General features: G+C 38.5%; 1 protein-coding gene across 42 annotated transcripts in view; it reads right to left on the bottom strand.

The window, feature by feature from the left end:
* Positions 1-17,659, bottom strand: part of PTPRD (protein tyrosine phosphatase receptor type D) — a 2,308,100-nt gene that overhangs the window by 462,073 nt on the left and 1,828,368 nt on the right. Inside the window, exon 1 of one of the 42 annotated variants that reach the window (XM_055092143.1) lies at positions 6,220-6,241. The exons of the other annotated variants lie outside the window; for them this stretch is intronic. The gene's annotated coding sequence lies outside the window, so the exon portion shown is untranslated. Of the gene's footprint in view, positions 1-6,219; positions 6,242-17,659 lie in introns of those variants that run through there. 42 annotated transcript variants of the gene reach the window in all.

Raw genomic sequence — 17,659 nt, 5'->3', positions numbered from 1 at the left:
GGGAGCAGGCAATATTCCCAGCCCTGTGCAAGCTCCAGAGATTCTTTCCTTCAGTCTTTTTGAGTGGTTCTTTCCCCAGCCTCGGGTAGTTTGTTCACATGCATTTGCTGGTCAGCAGTCTCTTGAATATCAACGAGAGAAGAAGCCTCTGTAGATCTCCAGAGCTCTTTCTGTATAGCTATCTGTCCTGGTACTATGTCCTGCAGACTCCAGCTGCCTTAGCCTACCCAGACACTGGGCCCCATCTTCCCAAGGGAGTTTGCCGTCAGGAGTTTGCCAAGTTTTAATTGATCTCTTCTCTTTAAACCCTAGAAACTCTCTCCAGGCAGTAAGCTGAGGCAATCATGGTACTCGCTTGTTGGTTTCTCATCACTCAGAGGGCACTGTACTTCAGGACCTGAAGTCCCATGTCTTGAGGACCATTGTTTCATGTATTTTATCTGTTTTATGGCTTGTTTCACACAGGAGAATAAATTGGTCCCTATCCTACTTGCTCAAAGCTGAAGTCAGAATTATCTTTTCACAACAAAAATCTGATAATGTAAATCCCCTGCTTAAAACACTTCATTGAATTCCCATCATTAAAATAAATTCCAAGCTCTTTACACTGATTTAGAAATTGACTTCATAATTTAAATCTTGTCTACTTTGCTAGCTAATCTTGTGACTTGTTTACAATAACTATGATTCAAAATAAAATAACTGCAGTTTCAAATATACAAAATATTCTTTCATTACACTTGCACATGCTGTTTCCTGTCTAGAACTCTCTTTTCTGCCCTGGCTACTGAGAAAGTCTTATTCATTCATGAGTGATCAACACAAATGTAATGTCTGTGAAGCTTTCCTTACATGACACACTTCCAGCTACCTTCTCCCTCTCTCCTGACTCCAACCCCAAGAAGAGTTAGGCAGCCCTCCTCAACACGCAAAGGAGCCATCTATTATCCAATCTCCTGTTACAGTGCCCATTACTTTGTACCACAGCTATTTATGTAAATATCTATTTCCCCACCTTGGACAAGCTCCTCAGATATGTTTCCTCATTTGTAAAATGGGGATAATACAGGGTGTCAAAAAGTTGGGGTGCACAGGATAAATATATCTTAACTGGGATGATACTTGCATTTTTAACCAATATGCTCAATTTGGTTTCCTTCAACGTCCGGTATCTTTTTTAGGTAGCATACCTTATAAGAAATTGGATTCAATTGCTAATTTGAATAACATATTATTTAATAAAAACACTACAGAGAAAATCCTAAAACATGAAAGACCTCAGTGCCTTCAGAAAGGTAGAAGATTAGAGATTACAGGAGACAGCTGACAAGATGAAGATGAAGACAAAACAGGGAGCTTTAGAGACTTTGTAAAGGATTTTATAATGTAACATAAATGCAACAATGTTACACATGCATAACCAAAATGCATGTGAAAAGTAACTGGTTTTTTTTCTTTTTTGAAACGGAGTTTTGCTCTTGTTGCCCAGGCTGGAGTACAATGGCACAATCTCGGCCCACTGCAACCTCCGCCTCCCGGGTTCAAGCGATTCTCCTGCCTCAGCCTCCCGAGTAGCTGGGATTACAGGCATGCGCCACCACACCTGGCTAATTTTGTATTTTTAGTAGAGACGGGGTTTCTCCATGTTGGTCAGGCTGGTCTCAAACTCCCAACCTCAGGTGATCCCCCCGCCTCGGCCTCCCAAAGTGCTGGAATCACAGGCGTGAGCCACTGCGCCCAGCCATGAAAAGTAAGTTTAAAGGGAAAAAATATATTAGAGGTTAGCAATAATTCAAATGTTGATTACGAAGATACTTCATTATATGGTGGCATATTTTCAATTGAAAATATAGTGAATATAAAGGAAAAATTAAAGTCTCTACCACCCTATACTAGGGATGGCAACAGAAGGGAACAATTTTTGATCGGGCCTCACAGCCAAATAATAACCCACAAGTCTCCAATTAATTGCTATGTCCAGTGATGCCTTAAGTGAAGCAGGTACTAACATCTTTGGAATGAACTTTGAATCAATTAATTGTATTGGTATTTAAAATAAAATACATCATTAAAAATGTCTCATACTTCAGAGCAAACAGCAGAAGGTGAGGCATAATTTTTAAAAACAACATTTCAGGGGGGTCTTTTTTTCTGATATGGTCTGTTTAAGCTTTATTTACTTTCTCAGCAAGAATAAAGACCTGGGGCAACATTTAATTAAAATGTTGCCTAAGCTTTCATGCTTCCTGAGGCAGTAAGATTGGGGACACTGCTACAGTCTTCTTGCTGTGGACTAGGAAATAAACAAGGAAATAAACTTTGAACTCTCTGCATAATATGTAGAGCAAAGCCATATCCTTGGAAAGGCCAAAATTAGGTGAGATGCGGTACATAACAGGTATGGAATATACTAATGCTTTGGATTGGGAGCAAAAAAACTGGAAAGGCCTTAGCCACATGTACTTTCTATTATCTCCAATATTATTTTTTATAATTTCAACTTTTATTTTAGAGTCAAGGGGTACATGTGCAGGTTTACTGCATGGGCATTTTGCATGATGCTGTGTTATCTCAATTATAAACCACTAATTTCTAAGATCCTGGCTGGGCATGGTGGCTCACACCTGTAATCCCAGCATTTTGGGAGGCCGAGGCAGGAGGATTACTTGAGCTCAGGAGTTCAAGACCAGCCTGGACAACATAGTGAGGCCAAGTCTCTCTAAAAAATAAAATTTGAAAATGGAAAAAAAAAAAAGATGCAATAATCTGCAGGAATGAAGAATGGTATCAATGATATAAACTACTATTCACATGAACAGCTTGATGTTTCATTTAGGCTGGGCGAGTCCTAACTCCTAGCAGTAGGTAAAGTTGATGGACAGTAAATCAAAAAATGCTTCGAAACTATGAGTTAAAATTAAAAAGAAATGAAGATTTGGTTTGGTGGTGCTTCATTTTCTTTGATTTTTAAAAGCAGACAATAACAAATGTTCCCAGAGACTATTATAGAATTTCCTTGGCTCAATAACTAGAAATAATTATAGGTCCCAGGATGGAAGAGTAGAAGGACTGCACCCTGATTTTGGGACAGTGAAAAGATGAGATTGGACCCTGCACAAGGCATACAACTATACTAAGGCTCAGTTTGCCATGGGTAAAATGGGATGTTGTCAAAGTTAAACTAGATGCCTCAAAAGTAGGCATTTTTGTTTTTATTTTTGAGACAGGGTCTTACTCACATCGCCCAGGCTGGAGTGCAATGGTGCAACCTTGGCTCACTGCAGTCTTCATCTTCCAGGGTCAGGTGATCCTGATACTGAGCGTCCCAAGTAGCTGGGACTACAGGTGCACACTACAATGTCCAGCTAATTTTTGGTTAGTAAAGATGGGATTTTGTCATGTTGCCCAGGCCGGTCTCGAACTCCTGGGCTCAAGCGATCTGCCGGCCTCCCAAAGTGCTGTGATTACAGGAATAAGCCACTGCACCCAGCCTAAGAATAAGTATTTATTAAAATGAAAGCAATGATGGGGGTGATCCAATGGGCTCTGTAAGATTATTTTAGCAGCAGTATGAGTGATAGCCACGAAACAGGACATTTGAGAGGCAGGGATTCCATTCAGAAACAAAGACATTTAAATTTTTAGAATAGGCTATTTTTTTTAAAGTCCTACCCTTTAAAAAATATGTATTATATATATATTATATATGTATAATATATAAATATATAACATAATACATAGGTATAATATAAAAATATTTTATAATACATATGTATAGTATATAAATATTATATAATACATATGTATAATATATAAATATTATGTAATACATATGTATAGTATATAAATATATTCTATTTATATATATATACATTTTTTTCTTTTTTTGATATGGTCTTACTCTGTCACCCAGGCAGGAGTGCAGCGGCAGGATCACGGCTCGCTGCTGCCTCGACCTCCTAGCCTCAAGAGATCTTCCACCTCAGCCTCCCAAGTAGCTGGAACTACAGGTGCGTGCCACCGCGCCTAATTTTTTGTTGTTGTTTTTTAGAGATGGGGGTCTTACTATGTTGCCCAGGCTGATCTTGAACTCCTGGGCCCAAGTGATACTCCTGCTTCCACCTCCCAAAGAGTAAATTATCATTTAAACTTTTTTGTTAAACTAGTATGCTTAAGAATGAAATTTAAACAGAGGTATTACCCAACTGGTTGACAAATTAATACATTTGTCTTTTATATTTCCTTCTGGAAAAAAAAAAGAGCATTAAAGAAAAATGACATCAATGTAAACTAGCAGTAGTTAAGAGCAAGACATTTTTACGTAATTTTGAAAGTAGTTGCCATACCTCCTTCCTCAAAATATAAAGACAATTTTGTGGATTATGTTTTCTGTCAAAAGAAATTTCATAATCTAGGAAAAACTTTACAGCTAGTGCATTTGTTTTTTAAGATACCTAAAACTGTCCTGAGAATGTGTATCCCATTTTGAGTGAGTCATACATTAATTTTTGTAAGTCAGTCCAACACTTAGCAATCTTAAATAAATGACACATCTGTAAACATTCAGTGGTATGAAGGTCAGTGATAAAAGAGAGCTGGTCATATATTAAATTGTATTGAAATCCTTATTTACTGTACTTCCTGATTTATGCAGTCCTATATTCATTTTATCAAAGATATGATCCTATGGGACCTAGTTTTAGTGACTGGAGCAAAGCACAGTGTTACCTCTCATTTTTTATCAAATTGTAGTTTCACATAAAATCCTTCCTACAACCCACCATGAAAAACATCCTCTATACAACAGAAGAAATTTTGGGCTCCATCCTGAGGTATTTATTAACCAATCCACAGAGCGTCTTCCATATCAATGCTTTCAAAACAAAATACAATGTCTAGGATTGGTTACTTGCTTTCTCAGCAGAAGTAATTCAGATGTGGGCTCTCAGATTAGAAACTACTGTTGCTCTGTGGTAATACATTACATTTCCATCGGAAAGGTTCATGCTACTTTTTACTGTTTAGGTGGTTTTATGTCATATATATGTATGTATGTATTCTAATTTAAGGCCGGCGTGATAGCCACAGGCTAGACAATTTAAACTGATTGGCAAATTATAACATTTCACTACAATGAGCCAAAATTAGTAATAAAGATTATTCCCTTCTTAAAACTTGAGATAATTTGCCTTTTTATCATATTTTTGAGACACCAAAGTTCCTTTCTTCTTTGATTTATCTTAGGCCTCAAGTCTTGTCTTTCGCTTGGCCAATATCTGTTGTATTCCTGACAGCTCAGCCTCCTCTAACTTCTGAGAAGTTCTCGCTACCTCTGGATAACAGAGCGACCGTGTCTGGACAGATTACTAGCTGCGAATCTGCCCAACACTGAAACTGACTTCATGCTGCAAGATATCTGGTGTCTTTTTGCTCTCATTCTTGCGCTGGGTCCTGGGCCGTGACTTCCAAGCTCCACAGGACCAATTCTGCTTTGTTGAGGAAAGCACCTTCTACTGCCTAAGAGATGTGGATTCCACTGTTTACTTAAGCCCTTTTCTACTGGAAACAGAAAGGAGATCTGCTTAGAAAGATCAGTAATACTGAAATTAGGAGGCCATGGAGTGTTTCCCACTTGTCCGCTCTGAGACTGTGGCTACAATATTCATCCACTCTGAGCTTCAGTTTTATCACATAAAAATGGAAATAATATCATACAGAGCCCAGAGGGTTGCTCAATGGATTCACTGAAGTAACACATGTAAAGAATTGACCACACTGCTCAACACATGGTAAAAGGTGTTTTATTACCACCACCAAGAAAATTACTTTTCAAGAGCAGTGTTAAAAAGCAACACAATGATTCTTTATGATATCTTCACTCTAAATCATGTAAAAGCTTATTTAAGATCCACTCTGAAACGTAAAGGTCAAAGGGAAAAAGAAGGTGGAGGGAATGTCAGAGGCAAGCCTTGGGCGAAAGACAGGAGATGAGAGGAGAACTAGTCCCTTTATACCCTGATGGAAAGACAGTATACCCATAGCAGAAGGCTGACAGAAAAATAACAGCAGGAAGACAGAGAGAGCGAGCGAATAATATAAACAACAACAAGAATCTGTTAAGCAAAATACAATATGAAGCCATTTTAATTCATTCTCCCTTTCCAGTTCTTTTCTTTTTGGAACCTCTTCTACCATTAACCAAGGCAACCAAGTACTTACCCAGCCGCTCCTTTAGAGATGAAAACATCTCTCAGTTATCTGTCAGCCTTTTCAACATCACATGTCATGGGCTGGGTGGGGCCGGGAGGGGGGGCGGGGCTCCAATAAAACCTAATGTGTCGTCCCGGGGTTGGGTTTCCATCTTAATTTTATCCCTCCAATTATTAGAAAGAATGTAAAGCTAGCATTCACCACCAAAGACTGTCATACACATTATTACAACTAGGAATAACACTACCAAGGCCCACTCTCTTTCTCTAATTCTCCCATCCCTGCTCCTCTCTCCCTCACACACACAGAGCCAGAGATGCCACTATCTCCTCAGCCATTTCAAGCTTTCCTCTTAATCAGCACGGTAAACAAGCTTCTATGCCTCAGGCTGGCGTTCCACAAACTCAGCCAAATCGTGGGGTTTTGTGAATGCTGCAGTCAGCAGGGCCCAAGAAGGCATATTTGCTCACACATTATGTCGATGTTTTGTTGGTTTTTTTTTTTTTGGTCCTAAGGATACTCCTTGGACTGTGGGTATGATCAACAAGAGATGTCATTTATCTTACAAAGACTCTAATTCCATTGGATTTTGATTAGCAGTGGTAACCAGGTGAACTGAATAATTACTGATACTAACCATAATATTCTTTACATCTTACTGCACAATGTAACATCAAAATCCTAGTGAGGGAAAAGTTAAAGTGTCAAACATTCAAAGTCATAAGCCCTCAGTGCTCCAGTTCTAAGAATATCTGTAAAGTATCTCCCTTCTGGGGAAAAACTAAGAATAGCATTTTCCAAACAAATGGAAATAAAACTACTCTAAATTCACCAGATCATAATTATTGACACAAAATTATAAAGTATAATACCTGGTGTTCAGTAAAAATTCTAGATAATTATTCCACCGCACAGGATTAGGCCATTTATTCAAGAGGTTCTCATTTGATAAATTTAGGAACTCTTACCAATCCATCCCTTTTCCCCGAGAGTAGGTGTAAACATGTAAAAAAATTCCTTAAATACCAATTCTGAGCTCAACCTTGTGCTAGGCACAGTAGACACAATAGCCAAGAATTTGAACTTTGTTACTAGACTCAGGTTCCTAATTTAATCAGGAGCCTCCTGAGTGTTTGAGACTAGGTGATGTTTTCCTCAGACACGGAGAGATTAATTTTGCAACACTGGGATAAGGAGGTACTAGAGAAGTCTAACAAAAAATGTCCATGGTAGTTTCTGCCAAGCCAAGGTGCTTTTATTCTCTCTGTGAGGTACCTGAAGCAACCCCAGAGCCAGGCTCTCAGTGTGTGTCAGTCAGTAGAATGAAAAAATAGACTCAGGCAAGTCCTGAGAATCTACCTCATGTGAACATGAATTATCATGCATGACCTTCAAGGCCAAGAAATATTCTATCCTCAAAATCCTGAGATAAGTAAAGAAACAAATAAGTCATCCTTAAACCCCAGCTTATAGATGCCAGAAAAGGAAGGAGATTGTGCCAAAAATAATCTCGGAAGTGGTTGTATGTGTATCAACTGCGGAGGTACGTTTGCTTACAGTATCTCCAGTGCTTCCTTCTGCACATCACAGATTTCCTATTGATCAGCTGTGGTCAGATATTGTAAGTATAAATTAACCTGCTCCAGTGAAAAATACCCAGGGGAGCTATTACACTCTGAAGAAATCTTCTCTTTAGGTTTAACTGTAATTACAAGTACAATTCAATAGGAGGATGGGGGATGGTTAGCTCCAATTTCACCAACCACTTTTTTTTTTCCAGTCCCTGATTAAAAGATTCTGCAGTTTATGACCAGCAAAAGGCTTTGCTTTGGTACAACTTCAAGACTGAAGGAATGATACAAGAAAGAGAATTTATCATTGGCAGGGGGCAATCAGCTGTCCAGAGGTGCACTCTTTATCTAAAGAATCTTAAGAGTCAGGGGGCTGCTCTTTAAATGACTTTGGCAACTCCTCCAGAAGGCTTAAAAGCTGTCTCTGAAGCCTGTGGTGTGGTATCCATATTAATCCATTTGAGTGAAAATTACCAGTTCCAAGGAAAATACCCTTAGGAGATAAAGGTAGTAAGGGAAAGAAGAAAGACACAGTCAGGAGACCTGTGTCCTAGCTGAGGAAAAGATATGTCAAAAGATTTACTGAAAACAGAAGGCAAGTTTTCAAGTAAGAGTACAACTCATTAGTATAGGAAAACAGGAAAAAAGCATTATCCAAAGCACTAAAATAAAGAAAGAGTCAAACTCTATCATTTTCTAAGCTTTTAAAGGTCACATGGAGCACTATGCTGATATTTTGCAATAATGGACTCTGGGGCAGTGCTTTAATGAAATGAATTCCAAGGCTCTCTGAATCTTAATCAGACTGTGCAGGGGATGCAGGAAGGTCAGGCTGACAAGCAAATGATGCAAACTATACTTTCACATTACAATGAGTACGTTTTCCCAAAACAAGTTTAGTGTCTTCTCTATATTTAAGGTCCTAGTAACTTATCACATTGTGAAAGGTCCTTCCACGTCACTCTGTATGCCTAACAGGCCAGCAAGTGGGTCAGCTCATGGTCCATCCATAAGACATTCTAGTAAGTCAATTTAAAAGTATGGTGTTAGCACTGGACATCCTCAATTTCCTTTTTTTTTATTTTTCAAACGGACAAAAACTGTATATATATTATGCATATTATGTATGTTTATTATGTATACACAATGTTTTACGTTTATGGTATAAAACATACCATAATGTTTATGGTATAAAACATACCATAATGTTTATGGTATAAAATTGCATACGTGTACATATACAAAATATATATGTATATATTGTGGAATGGATCAAGCTAATTAAAATATCTATGCCTCACTTTTTGCGGTGAAAATATTTAAAATCTACTCTTAGCAATTTTCAAGTTTATAATACATTGTTATTAACTGTAGTCAACAACTTTTTTACGGTGAAAATATTCAAAATCTACTCTTTTAGCAATTTTCAAGTTTACAATACATTGTTATTAACTGTGTCACCATGTTGTGCGATACATCTCCTGAACTTACTTCTCCTATCTAACTGTAATTTTATATCCTCAATTTCTTTTCATCATATGGCTAAAACATAGGCAAAACACTCTTTTCAAGGTAAATGGAAAGGGAACCCTCAACCTATTTCAGTGCTGAGACACTCATGAAAACAGAAATACTTTAGGCTTTTTTTTTTTTTTTTTTTGAGACGGAGTCTCGCCCTGTTGCCCAGGCTGAAATGCAGTGGCACAATCTCGGCTCACTGCAACCTCCACCTCCCGAGTTCAAGCGGTTCTCTTGCCTCAGCCTCCGGAGTAGCTGGGATTACAGGCACACACCACCACCTGACTAATTTTTATATTTTTAGTAGAGACAGGGTTTCACCATGTTGGTCAGGCTGGTCTCGAACTCCTGACCTAGTGATCTGCCCACCTTGGCCACCCGCAAAGGGCTGGGATTACAGGCCTGAGCCACCACGCCTGGCCTACACTTCTTTTTCATGTGAAATTCAATAGTCTACGTAGCAAGAAAAGCTCCAAATAGGTAAGCAGTGATATTTTATCTCAAAATAGGTTTCTTCTCTACCCTTGCAGTTTCTCTCCATCCAACTAAATCTTACCCATTCCTCAAGACTCAATTTCAGTTTTAAATTCAACAACCCACCACAAGAAGTTCGAGCAAATTACAGCATATCAACATGACCAGAATATTAAACTTGAAAATATCATATATGAATCATAACGAAGAATGGAAATTTTCATAAAGAAATCCATTTTAAAGTCAGAACAAAAAAAGTTCAAAATGATTGTAATTATATAAAAAAGTTGTACATTGACATTCACAAGTGAATGAATAATGACATAAATAGAGCACAATGTTTGAGTTATTAATTTCCCACAAAGTTAAAGACTTTTCCTAGTATTAGTAACTTTCTGTATATCATAAAGTAACTGGTGTTTCCTACTCAAATTCAACTGAAAAGTATGAAGTCATTACTGTTTATTTTGCTACATGATGGATACTGTACTGAAGTTTTATATGTATTCTTTCATTTTATCCCCAAGTGACTCTATGGAGTAAATAAATACTATTACTTAACACCGTTTTGCAGATAAAAAAGCCCAGGCCTACTTAAGTTACATATTGTCTACGGTGACACTGTGACAGAAGTAGGAATTTAGTCTCACCATACCCTGGTCATTAGAACACACTACCTCATACCTCAAGGTGAAGCCCACTGGTGCTTGAGAGTGGCCACTGCTTTGGTTTCCCAGATTGTTAAGATGACAAACGGCTCAGTTCCATTTCAATATTGCAGTACTGGTCTGATGGCTGGATTCTACTGTCATAGGATTTTCAACTGTATTTTATTCCTTTACAAATTCCCAGATAGAGCAGGAGGGCAGGTAAAGAAGACATATTACCCTCCAAAAAAGAAAAATAAAAAACTTGAGCATCGAGACACTCAATATTTACGCTACCCCTTCAGTGCTATACATCCTAACACAGCTTAAAGTTTTTATTTTACTCACAAGTCCTGCTGCTTTGGTAATTCACAGAAGGGTTGTGCGCCTGACCTCTAATGATAATTCGTCATATATCCTAATGCTTTCTTATTGGAGCTGTGAAACAATGAATTAGCAACAAATCCCCCACTCTTTGCCCCTTCAGCCCTTGGAGTTTAACTCCTCTCACATTACAGTATTTATTGAATTTCCCAGCCAAACGGTGTTCTGCTCCATAAAATTCTGACAAGTGGACTCTGCCAAGCTAATAATGGCTTCATTCTGCTGAAATAAACTTATTTCACTGCGGCAAACAAAACGACATGACCTGGAAAGGTTATTTTTAACTGGGTAATGACTCAGTCCCAACCAAGCATTTCTCTCAAGGTTCCCAGTTTTAAATAAATTTCATTTCTTAAACGTAAATGCATGCTATTACGTGTGTTCTTGTCTGTCAATCTTTCACAATGAAGTAAAGGCAGATATTTTCATTGCTTAAGGTGTATGATTCTCTTTATTCAATAACTTGGTCGGCTTATCAAACTATTCCCAAGGATCCTGGCATAGAGAAGCCACCCAGAGAACCTGAAAGACAAGGCTACATAAAGCAGCAAAATCCTTTTAAACAGAATCTGGTATTATTGCATTTTTCTTTTAATTAAACAGCATCAGAACCTTTCCAATTCGGCAAAACTTTTAAGAGTGTGCCTCTGAGAAAGAGCTCTTATCTCATGTTTTTAAAGCGTGAATAAATTTTGCTAAGTTTGCTTAGCCTGCTTACCAAATAAAGATATGCCAGGACAAATTTCTCTACATCCACATTAGTTAACATCCCCCCTGTATCTTAAACTCTCCATACCAAAAATGTCTGCTACTAAAAAGTTTGAAAAGCAGAAACACGCGTTTTTCTCTATACTGCCTCCATATCTTACAGTTATCATTTACATCTTTTTATCTTGCACTGAGAGCCCCTCTAAAACAAACAAATGAACAAACAGAAACAACTTCCATGATAAGGTCAAATTTTTCTTCAAGTTTCAAATGATCAGGGACTCCGAGAGCACCATTACAACAGCTGGGATCTTGTACCAACACGCTGCACCCTGCCAGTCCTGCCTTCTGAGACTAATAAAAGAGAAAACCCTTGACAGCTAACAGCTGGGCTCCTTATGAAGCGGTTCAATAGAAACAACAAGGCCTCCCACAGCCCACCAAAAATCAGGACTTGGTGTATAGACACAAATATGTACAAGAAAAGAAATTTGGTAAGAGGGAACACATATTTAAAAGAGACTGAAACAAGGAGATGATGAAGAATAACAGGGAAAAAAACACTCATCAATGAAAGAGAAACCCAGTCATACCGGCATAACTATTGAAGATGTTAAGAGTTAGTGCAAAAGGAATTACCCATGGTTTTAATCTGGCTGGAGTAGGGGACTTGTATTACATATGATTAGCTACAAAGGCAAGAGAACAAGAACCTTTTCAGTAAATTCACATAGTCATGGTTCTGTCCAAACCACAATAAAAAATCCTGAATATCCTTTTGATGACCTATAGTGTGTATTCACACTTGCAGTAAAAGAAACTAATGTGAATCGCCTTACTATTGCTTCCTGCCAGCCCCTCTGCCTCCATATTAAAGACCATCAGCTAGGCTGTGGCTACCAGCTACAACTCCTCAGTCAAAGCCATGTCACAGAATTACTGCCAGTCGGCTTAATAAATAAAGTACAAAAATAAAAGCACACTGAAGCCATATAAAAGTACTGTGGCTAAACAAGGAGTGGTTATGCTGGCCACTGAGTAAAAATATCTGTAATTCCTTCAAGTTCAGTAAGTTAAAGTAAAGCTTCAAACTAGGGTAGCTGAGGTTATAGTCAATATACAGATAATACAAACAGAAACTAGCAAAAGCATAAGGAACACAAAAACTCTCCTGTAATGTATTACAGATGGTTTTTAAAAGTTTCTATGGCTACTAGTAAGGAAACAAAAGCAAAATCTTTTTCCTTTATAATGTGCACTTTAGATGGCCCAACAGAATCACTTCCAATTGCTACAGATAGATAACAAACACCAGACAGGCAGTCTGAGAAGCCGCTTAATTTGTTGTGTGTGTGTGTGTGTGTGTGTGTGTGTGTGTGTGTACCTCATACACATTGTTCACCGCTAGTGGCAATTCAGATACTGACCCAGAATATGAACAAGGTAGGGTGGGAGGGATTCAGCATTACTATGGAAAATGGCCATGGAACCATTCATAAATTAACGACTCAGAGATAATTGAACTGGTTCCTGTGTTAACTATGAGTTTCATTTTGTTAAACAGTCAACACTGAAATTGTTTTAATCCTATAAATTCAACTAAAACAATTACTGAAGTGTGTTCAATGCCGTGGTTATTTCTATTTTTGCAGGTATTAGGCACTATGTTTTGAAATTTGTTCCAGGCAGACAAAAAAGGAAAAGTTTGGAGTTTTGTTTTTTTTGTTTTGTTTTGTTTTGTTTTTTTTGAGACAGAGTCTCGCTCTGTCGCCCAGCCTGGAGTGCAGTTGGCTCCATCTCAGCTCAACTGCAACCTTCGCTTCCCGGGTTCAAAAGATCTGTTCTCCCACCTCAGTCTCCTGAGTAGCTGGGATTACAGGCGCCCGCCACCACGCCCGGCTAATTTTTGTATTTTTAGTACAAACGGGGTTTCACGTTGGCGAGGCTGGTCTGGAACTCCTAACCTCAGGTGATCCACCCGCCTCGGCATCCTAAAGTGCTGGGATTACAGGCATGAGCCATCACACCCAGTCAAAAATTTGGAGTTCTATACCTGAATCCTCAGGAAAAAAAAAGGTGGGGGGGCGGGGGGCGAGGGGTGTATTTTCATTAACAAAATGATTCCCAGAGCGTGAATCTATTTTAAGTATCTCACCTAAGGAAATGTTTATTTCAATTATGATACCTAGGTGTCTGCTGAGGAAATATAAAGCATGGTGAGAAAACTACTTTATTTATTTAGAGACAGGGTCTCACTCTGCTGCCCAGGCTGCAGTGTAGTGGCAGCTGGGACTACAGGTGCGCACCACCACGCCCAGCTAATATTTTCTTTTTTTTGTAGACAGGGTCTCACGATGTTGCCTAGTCTGGTCTCGAACTCCTGGGCTCAAGCAATCCTCCTGTCTCAGCTTCCCAAAGTGCTAGAATTACAGACATGAGCCACCACGCCTGACCTGAGAAAACTATATTAAACAGCCCAGAACGTACACATTCCTATTGCTATTGTATCCTTTTCCATAGTTACCTTGGGAAGCTAGATACTCATGCTGCTTAAGCAGAATTTTCTAGCAACACTTTCAACACACAACTTCTAGCTTTACTCAGCTTCTAGTTACTCTACTTGAGCAACAGCAATATGGAGTCAAAGCTGCTTTGAGGATTATTATTTCTCCAATATTAAAAATGGGTACTAACCCCCTAAACATCCCTCATTTCTGATGATGACAATTTGTTCCCTGCCCTTTATCTTAAAATTTTTTACCTTCTCATTTTCCCCCAGTTGACATGTATAATTTGTGCCTTTTTCTAGTCTATTAATGTCTAGGACAGGGGTGTACACAATAATCTATATTGGTTAAAAAAAAGATATTGAATAAAGCCTAGATCCATCTGGATCTTTCTCAATCCCCCTGGAAAGATATGTGAAATATCTAAAGTTGAAGAAGGTAGAGAAACGGAGCAGGAGAGAAGATTAGAGGGGAGTCATGTGGAGATGACAGGAGGGGAAGGAAGGAGAGATGGGACAGGACAGGAAGACAAGAGAGAGGTCCCTACTAGGACTCATAAGGAAAGAAACATGTCTTTCCCTACACCTTTGCAAGTATGTCTACTGACTCTGCCCTTTATGTCATGTCTGCCCCAGCAACACAACTCACACTGCCTCCACCCCAGTCATCTTCCAAATGAATGATAGATAATCTTGCTTACTGTAATTTCAACCTCTAGAAAGGAAGCATTTTGCACCCTAGCTATCACCTTTTTTTAAAACTCATTTTAACTCTATCTACAAGTGTTATTTACATTTAAAAGGTGCTTTTTGCTAACTTTGAGAAGTAAAAGATTTGCTAACTTTGGGAAGTAAATGAATCCAGTTTAGTTACTGTCTTTTGTGAAAATGTTCCATTACATCAAAATAAGGGAGAAATTTTTTTCTTAATAACAGGATGTATCGAAAACATTCTGTGCTTGATCACATCTGTTATTCTGCATTCAAAATTCATTTAGGACAACTAAATTAAGAAAGCAAAAAATGGTTATGAGTAGCCATGGCCATAATGGAAAAACATAGCCAAATATTTTTGGTTCATATAAGAAGATTTTTTTTTTTTTTTTTTTTTTTTTTTTTTGTGAGATGGAGTTTCGCTTTTGTTGCCCAGGCTGGAGTGCAATGGCACAATCTCAGCTCACCACAACCTCCGCCTCTCAGGTTCAAGCCATTCTCCTGCCTCAGCCTCCCGAGTAGCTGGGATTACAGGCATGCGCCACCACGCCTGGCTAATTTTGTATTTTTAGTAGAGACGGGGTTTCTCCATGTTGGTCAGGCTGGTCTCAAACTCCCGACCTCAGATGATCTGCCCACCTCAGCCTCCCAAACTGCTGGGATTACAGGCATGAGCCACTGCGCCCGGCCAAGATGATATTTTTTAACTTAGCCTAAAAATGTTTCCCTTAAAATCAGCAAAGGAAAAGTTATGGAGGAAAATCAAAACAAACATCTACACTGATGACATTTCTTATCATTCGAATCAGCCATAACTGTTTTCAAGTGCAAAATCAAATTTCAAATATCAGGAAAAATAGCCCAAGTCAATCCTATTGCTTCCAACCCACTTTTGAAGAACAGAATTCATTTATCAACCAACTGTTTACTCAGGAATTGATGCAATGTGCAGTACAACTTTGGAAGTTCATGGAAATTTAATCCAGTACAGGCAAGATGTCTTACATGTTACGATGTTCTTATATCACCAATTTAATGTCTACTGGACCTTATCAATGTCACATTACTTTACATAAAAATAACTTTGTCTAGCTATATATATGCATCACAGTTCACAGCTAAAACAGACACAGGACTGAGTCATTCCAATTATTATAAGAAGCAGTACTGTGAGAGGCCAGTAAGAAGCATTTGCTTAGAGGAAGCCAGTTGACTGCCTGAAGGATGACTCCAAAGGCATCACTAAAGATGCCATTTTATGGGCTCAATTAGAGTATGAGTAAAGGCACCCCGAGACACAGATTATACTTAATGCTTCTACTAATGAATTGTTTTTTCAGCATTTGGCCCAAAAGTTCTCTCTTCTCATCTGCCACATTTTGCAGCAGAAGCCACCATAGCTGATTGGCACAGAGGTGGTTGTCTGACCCAAAATGTGTCAATGAAAATGTGGGACATAAATGAAAACAGACTTCCTTCAGTAGTTGGATATATGATATGTAAAGCTCAGGAACTGTTACTAGCCGTAATTCCCACTGACCTGCTCTGTAGAAAAATGTGTGAATTGATGTACACATAGCAGTACAATTTCAATCTATTCCTAAGGCTGCATCCCTGCCTTAAGGTTCTGTGACCCATATTAGCACTCCTGTCTTCTTTGGTGTTTGTTTTTAGCTAGTTCAAGTTTAAATTCCCTTATTGGCAATGTAAATGCCACTGGGCATTTAAGAGGTAGTTTAGAAACAGTAGAGCAATTTTTTAAATTGCTAGTAGCTTATTATTGAGGGGCAAAAAAAATCAATTTAATGAGTTACAATCAGAAACATCTTTTAAAAAAAACCAGAATAGCAGAGAATTAGCATCCCATATCGGGAGGGGGTGGAATTCAACCCGTGTCTCACACCATACACAAAAATAAATTCCAGGTGGATTGAAGACTTAAATGTGAAAATTAACACTATACAACATTTAGAAAAGACTACAGTATATATTTGAATCTGGAGGGTAGAAAGCAGTTCTTAAAGAAGACACAAAAAGAACCATATGGAAATGACAGATAAATTCCACTATACCTTCTAATACGCTATACAATACTATACAACTCACTTTCATTGTGTTTATTATTTATTTACTTGCCTTTTTTTTTTTTTTGAGACAGGGTTTCACTGGGTCACTCAGGCTGAATTGCAGTGCTGCCATCATCACTCATGGCAGCCTCAAACTCTTGGGCTCAAGCAATCCTCCCGCCTTGGCCTCCTGAATAGCTGGGACTACAGGCACGCACCACTATGCCTAATTTTTTATTTTTATTTTTTGTAGAGACGGGATCTCACTACGTTGCCCAGACTGGTCTCCAACCCCTGACCTGAAGTGATCCTTCTACCTCTGCCTTCCAAAGCATTAAGATTACAGGTGTGAGCCACTGCACTTGGCCTCATTTATAAAAAAATAAATAAATTTATTATTTATTATACATTGTCTTTCTTGTCCAATAAAGTGTTAGCCTCAGGAGAGTAGGGAATCTTGTCTGTTTTTTGTTTTATTTTGTGTTTTTGAGATGGAGTCTCACTCTGTTGCCCAGGCTGTAGTGCAGTGGTGCGATCTTGGCTCACTGCAACCGCCGCCTCCCAGGTTCAAGCAATTCTCCTGCCTCAGCCTCCTGAGTAGCTGGGACTACAGGTGCCTGCATCTGTTTTATTCATAGATACATCTACAATGCTTTGTACGTACTAGATGATCAATTAATACTTGTTAAGCATGTATGATATCTAAGCATACCTTAGTCACAACAGAAAACATTTTTTAGTGTGGATTGAGGTTAAAAGGTTGCAAAATATTACATTAGATACATACAATTTGTATATTTGCTTAGTATTTAGGGAAAGAAAAAAAAAGGGGGTAGTGACAAAATAGAAATGTTGTACTTT

Source organism: Pan paniscus, chromosome 11 (assembly GCF_029289425.2).
Source record: "Pan paniscus chromosome 11, NHGRI_mPanPan1-v2.0_pri, whole genome shotgun sequence".
NCBI lineage: Eukaryota > Metazoa > Chordata > Mammalia > Primates > Hominidae > Pan > Pan paniscus.
The sequence above is the reverse complement of the archived record's forward strand: the minus strand, read 5'-3'. Positions and strand labels throughout refer to the sequence as shown.